Raw genomic sequence first — 7,179 nt, forward strand, 5'->3', positions numbered from 1 at the left:
GGGGCAGAGGGATAGGGAGAAGCAGACATCTCGCTGAGCAGGGAACCTGGGGAGAACGGAGCTCCATCCAGGTCTCTGGGATCATGACCTGAGCTCACGGCAGATGCTTAAAGGACTAAGCCACACAGGAACCCAAGTAAGTAAATTTTAGAAGAATAACCCTATAAGCAAGATACCTTCTTGTAGGAAGACGATCTGAAATTCACATGCAAATAATAATAAATTTTTCTTTACAATGACTTGATCAGAGAACACATAAGTAAATGTGTGTATCAATACTACAGGATCAGATAACCTTTTTGCAATGATAAGGATGAAGAAGAGCTATCAATATTCTCCACACATTCATGGAGCCACAGCCATATATCTTATACTTTTATGATGAAAAATGGCATATATCTACTTTCCCAATTGATATTCCACTTAAAGGAAAGTCCATCATTGTCAGTATAAAAAAAAAGTATGTTATATAACCTGTATTTCATAAATTAGTAAGACTGAAAAAATTAGAATTAATAATTTGTGTGTTATCTTAAGAGCTGAAGAATATAAATGAAATGGAATATGGCGTAGTTAAAATTTAAACCAAAAGGGAAATTCACAAAAGTCCAATAAAAATAAAAACCCAGCTTCCTAAAAATATTATTTTTCATTAACACAATCTCCACAAACTTATCCTTTCACTTTCTGTAATTTCTTTGCACATTATTCTCTTCTGATTTCCATAGAAACAGCACACATTATCTCGTGCTAAGATAATTGTTGTCTCACATTGGCTTTGGTCACTTGTTGATTTTCCACCAATTTTCCATCTGGCCAAAACCAGTATTTTCATAAAATTTTAGAGAAAAGATAAAATGAAGCTTATTTTAGCACTTCCCAATGATATTTTGCATTCCCATGATTTAGTGAGTTTCCAGCCAAAGGACAAGAGGAAAGGGTATCTGGGTTCAAGTGAAAAGAAAACATGGATTAGAGATGACTCACATTGCATTTAAAAAAACAACAACAACAACAACAACACATTACATTTAATGACAGTTTATGAAGAACTGAGAAATATCTAAAAATGTTAAATATAAATATTTATAGCATAGACAACTCCCCCCAAAGCTTCAACCCTTCCATTGGCCCTCCCATGAGTAATGAATGGTTTGGGACCACTCTTCTCAACTGTGCCTCCCGAAAACACAGAGTAAGTATGATGATCAATCATTATGTGTATAAATCATGACAACAAAGCTATTACCCCTAATTTGTATTTTAAAAAACAGTCAGAAATAGGTGTTAAATAGCTCTCCCCAGAGTTGGGGTTTTCTAATTCTAAATCTTTATGTAATACCATCTTCAATCTCACATTTCGTCTTGCTTCTCATTCATTCATCAACATCAGCTCTTTATCTCATGGGCCCATAAACCTGCCTTTTACTTTCTTTGCCTTGAGTTCATCCTATACTCAGCCGTCTCTACAGGTGTTGCTGCCATCTGATCACTTCTGTAGTATAGATTTCCTTTGCCTTAAGGGGGAGAGTAACATTGAGTTTGATGTACTAGCATCAATCATTTCTCTTCTTATATTTTTTCCCATTTCTAAAGATAAAATAAATGTATCTTTTGAAGCAGTCCCAATACCCTGATAAATTGTTAAGTTTACAGCAAAGAAAGAGAATTATAAGACTTTGTCTTATATTTATAAGACTTTCCTTTTCAGCATTTGATATAATACTCAACTCTATCCAAAGCATCTCTGCCACTAAGGTGAGTATCTGTGCCATATTGTGTGGATTCAGAAATACAGGTAAAATGTTGGCCTGAGTTTATGGAAATTAAAAAAAGCTGAACCAAATGCCTATCAAAATTCAACTAAAAACATGAAATCATTTTTTAAAAATTCATGCCATACCTGACTAGAAAAAATAAAAGGCTAGAGAAAATTTATGAACGATAAATATATTAGATATGTTTATATCTAATATATTTATAATATATCTATATTTATAATGTGATACATTGATTGGATTGATTTTTCAATTTTAAGTTCTTAACTATAACTGACATGGAAATTATTTTCAAATTATCATTTGAAGCCTCTTGTAAATAAAAACCTTAAAAAGAATTGTGATTTCATTTTCCTTGGCTGTATCATTGTGAAACCTGCAAATATTAATGGACAACCCAGGAAAACCTCAGAGAAATCTGCCAAATAAATGCATATTTAGAGCCGGATTGTCAAAGATAAAGCCGTGAAGGAGACCCAAGCATCAGACCTGTACGTTTCCATATTAAACAAGAATTAATGAACACATAAGGACAAATCCATCAAGGTTAATGTGCAGAGTGATAATGGGGAAACAGATTAATCTCATTCCCAGTCTCAGTCCTTTCCAATGATACCATCACTTTGTAATTTGAAAAGGGAAGAATCAGTGGCATTTGTTTTTATGATAAAGTAGAGAATAGGTCATTAGAGTGCTTGCCCCTCTGGAGCGTATAATGTTGACACGGTGTATTTACAAAACTCACAACTACATTCTTTTATTGAAAAAAAAAATCATGAAGCCAACTAGATAATTGTCATAAAAAGTAATTTCCCAGAATTTACAAAAGAGACTTATATTCAGATGATCTATACAATGAGATTTTAAGTCAGAAGGTAAATTAGTGAAACATGTAATAGTTAACCCAGCCACAGTCCACACAAACATCAAACTTAATACTGGTTTGGTATTTTTTTCCCCCATTGGTTCTGGTCCTTCCATCATTTATGGCTTTGAAAAAATTTTAGAACAGCAAGGTTCTGAGGATCACTCTATCAGGGAAAATGGAAATAATGAAGAGGCAAGAGAAACTGAGTGCTGATAGAACAATCTTCCCAAAGTGCAAAACAGCAGTCAAGAAAGATGCAGTTTGAAGAGATAGCCAAGCAAAGAGTACAGTGAATCAAAATAACCTCCAGAGGAGAGCAAAAATTTGGAGAAGATTAAGAAAACTTCACAGAGCCATGCACTTCTGCATTTTCTGCATGAGAGACCTAAATTCAGAAGAGATTTGAGAAATTACAGAACATTCTTTTTTTTTTAATTAATTTTTTATTTTTTATAAACATATATTTTTATCCCCAGGGGTACAGGTCTGTGAATCACCAGGTTTACACACTTCACAGCACTCATTCTTAATAGGGAAAAAAGGATTGAAAGTCAAGAAGAGAGGAATAAAAGAATGTGACAAATGTAAGTTAAATTAGTTGTTGATTATTAAGATTTTGTGATTTGTTTCTAGTGGAATTCCTTTAAAAAGTTATAAAATTCAATGGTTTGTTGTGCTGGCAAATGATGAAATAGCTGAGATGAAGTATCAGTGGATCTGAGGGATTACAAAATTTTCATGTTTCTTGGGTCATCAGTGAGGATGCTGCAGTTATCAAGAAGACAAAATATGACCTGGAAGAAATGAACATTTGAGATTGATATGGAAGCCCTTGAGAAAGAATTTAGGAAAGAAAGGAATGAGTCGATTCCAGAGGAAATTTAGTTTTGAAAGTTTTAGTAATGTGAAATCTATAAATTAATAGGAAATAAGATTAGGTAAATTTCCCTACCTCTTGCTTGAAGCTAGGGTGATATTTGAGGACTCCTCATTTAAGCTCTTACTGTATTTGCAATGGTTTGAGCAGAGTTAAGGGTAATCATGGCTGTGAAATGTAATATTATGTGAATAATGTTCCTATCTAGAAAATTTGGTGAAATACCTAAAGTGGTGTTCTCATGACACATTATGGCTATTCAATATAAAATATTGGGAGGGCACCCTAATTAGGGTGAATATAATTAAATAAATGATAAAGACCATTAATTATTGGGTTAGGGGTACCCCCTATGTAGGTCCTCCATTGATGACATCAATAGGAATAAAGAAAGGTGGTGAAGGAGAAAGTAGAAGTGGAAGGGGAAGGAGTTCCACATCAGAAAAGAGCTTCTGAAGACAAAGTTGAACCTTTCTCAAAAGGTTAGATGGAAGGATATGTAAGAAAGGCAAGAATAGGAAAGACATGGGTAGAGTTAAGTCCAGAGATGGAAAAAGTACACAGTGAAGGAGAGAGCCAGATAAGAAGTTTGGGGCTAAGGAGAACTAGCAGTTACCTCTTTGGAGTTCCTTCATTTTTGTTTTTGTTTTTTAAGATACTATGTATGTATTTAAAGAGAGAACACAAGCAGGAAAGAGGAGCAGAAGGAGAGAGAATCTCAAGCAGACTCTGTGCTGAGTGCAGAGGGGCTGACGTGGGGGCTCAATCTCATGACCCAAGATCAAGACCTGAGTTGAAACCAAGAGTTGGACACTCAACTGACAGCCATCCTGGCATGCTGATTCATCTTTAATATAAAATTTGACAGTCCTTGCTTAGAATTTATGAAAAATCAATTGGTAATGTTCGATAAAGCATTTAAATTTTGCAATATTTCAAAATACTTCCTGCAAAAGAATTTTTTGTGAAAATATAGTCTTGATTCTGTTACTGAAAATACTTGTATAAAGCCAAATCATTGAGTTTATAGAGCATATAAGTAATTTTCATCCATTTCTCTCACACACACAAACACACACACAGAAAAGTAAGTAAACAAATTTTTCAATGCCATAATTCTCAGGAAGAATCTTGTGTCTATAGTAATGTATGTATTTTTGAAAGTTGATCGAAAATGTTTCTCTACTTAACAACTTCTAAGAAACATCACACTACATTTCTAAACATCACATTACATGTAAGCAAGATACACTGTGTTCCAGCTTTGATGATGCCCCTATCAAACCACTTTAGAAACAGAAAGTGTGAATTTTATTTAAATAGATTAGTGCAGCTTGAATGGTGCCATGATTTTTCTTTGTGACACTTCTTGCAAATTATCACCTTTTTCTGAGACATGTGGATTAGTAACCAGAGTTCACTTCCTAAGAATGGTGGCTGGAGGGTGCAGACAGGAAGCAGAAATAATAGTCCTGGAAATATCAACTAAACCCAGAGAAACGTACAGCAGATGCTACATATGAAAAAGCTTCAGAAAATTCTTTCCATAGTTCTTAGTGTCCTATTTCAAAAACAAACAAACAAACAAACAAAAACCCTTGGTTTTCCATAAAATATTACCAAAGTATAAATATCCAGATTCAGACTCTCTAGCACTGCTCAATTTCCTAAAAATCTAATACTCTAAAATACAAAGTATATTAATTTTTTAAAAATGTATAGAAACAAATGATGCCCCTAGTTTTTATATATTTCTTTTTATAAATCAACAAATAGTTCTGAAACTGGTTAATGAATTGTAGTTTACATAAATCATTATATAAATATGCTTCCTCTACAGTTTTCAGTAGGACTGGGTATTTAGAAAGAAGCAGAAAAGATTTTTGTTTTACATTATTTTCCAAAAGAGTTTTCAGGTTCCACTGATCTTTTAACCTATTTTTTTTCTGTTTAAAATTTAAAATATTTATTGAAATTGCTCCAAGCTAACAGACATCATTTCACATGGCTTTTGGTATTTTCTAAGCAATTTATTTAAGAGAGTGAATGATACTTATTGCTCATATCATGAGACAAACATGATTCCATCCAAGTTTTCAGTAAGAAAAAGTCAGATGAATTAAGAAAGGATGGTGTATTTTTATCCAGTCTGGTTTTTTTTTTTTTTTTTTTTTTTTTTAAATTCAATTAGTCAAGCACCTGGGTGGCTCAGTTGGTTAAGCATCTGCCTTCAGTTCAGGTCATGGTCCCAGGGCCCTGGGATCAAGTCCTGTGTCAGGCTCCCTGCTTAGCAGGGCTTCTACATCTCCCTCTACCTCTGCCGCTCCCCCCTGCTCATGCTCTGCTCTTCCCACACACACATTCTCTCTCTCTCAAATAAAATCTTTTAAAAATAAATTCAGTTACCCAACATATCCTACTTCATATTTCAGATGTACTGTTCAATAATTCATCAGATGCATATAATACCCACTGCTGATCAAATTACATGCCCTCCTTAATGCCCATCACCCAATTACCCCTTCCCCTCACCCACCTCCACTCCAGCAATCCTCAGTTTGTTTCCTATAGTTAAAAGTCTCTCATGGTTTGTCCCCTTCTCTAATGACTTCTCTGATTCACTTTCCCCTCCCTTCCCTATGATCTTCTGCACTTTTTCTTATATTCCACAAATGAGTGAAAGTATATGATAATCTTTCTCTGAATGACTTATTTTGCTCAGCATAATACCCTCCAGTTCCAACGACCTAGATGTAAATGGTAATTATTCACCCATTCTGATGGTGGAGTATATGTCTACATATACATATATGTCTATATATGTATATATATATCTACATTGGAATATACATATAAGTCTATATATGTATATATATATATCTACATTGGAATATATAGACATATATGTCTGTATATGTATATGTATATGTATATATGTATATGTAGACATATATATGTCTATATATGTATCTATCTATGTATATACATATATATCTATATATGTATCTATTTATCTATATATAAAACATCTTTATCCATTCATCTATTGATTGACACCTAGGCTCTTTCTAGTTTGGCTACTGTGGGCATCACTCCCAAAAATGTTGGGGTACAGGTGCCCATTTAGATCACTGCATTTGTATCTTTAAGGTAAATACCTAGTAGGGCAATTGTTGGGTTATAGAGTAGCTCTATTTTTAACTTCTTGAGGAACCTCCATACTGTTTTCCAGAGTGGCTGCACCAGTTTGCATTCCCACCTGCAGTGTAAGAGGGTTCCCTTTTCTCCACATCCTCACCAACATGTGCTGTTTCCTGTCCTGTTAATTTTCGCCATTCTGACCGGTGTGAGGTGGTATCTCATTGCGGTTTTGATTTGTATTTCTTACAAGCCAAGTGATGTGGAGAATTTGTGTGTGTGTGTCTATTGGTCATTTGCATGTCTTATTTGCAGAAATGTCTGTTCATGTCTTCCACCCATTTCTTGACTGGATTATTTGATTTTTGGGTGTTGCTTTTGGTACATTCTTTATAGGTCTTGGATTCCAGCATTTGATCTGTTATTTGCAAATACCTTCTCCCATTCCATAGGTTGCCTTTTAGTTTTGTTGATAGTTGCCTTTGCTGTGCAGAAGCTTTTTATTTTGATGAAGTCCC

The sequence above is a fragment of the Mustela putorius genome, unplaced genomic scaffold (genome assembly GCF_011764305.1).
Source record: "Mustela putorius furo isolate JIRA1106 unplaced genomic scaffold, ASM1176430v1.1 tig00003923_pilon_pilon_pilon, whole genome shotgun sequence".
NCBI classification, from domain to species: domain Eukaryota; kingdom Metazoa; phylum Chordata; class Mammalia; order Carnivora; family Mustelidae; genus Mustela; species Mustela putorius.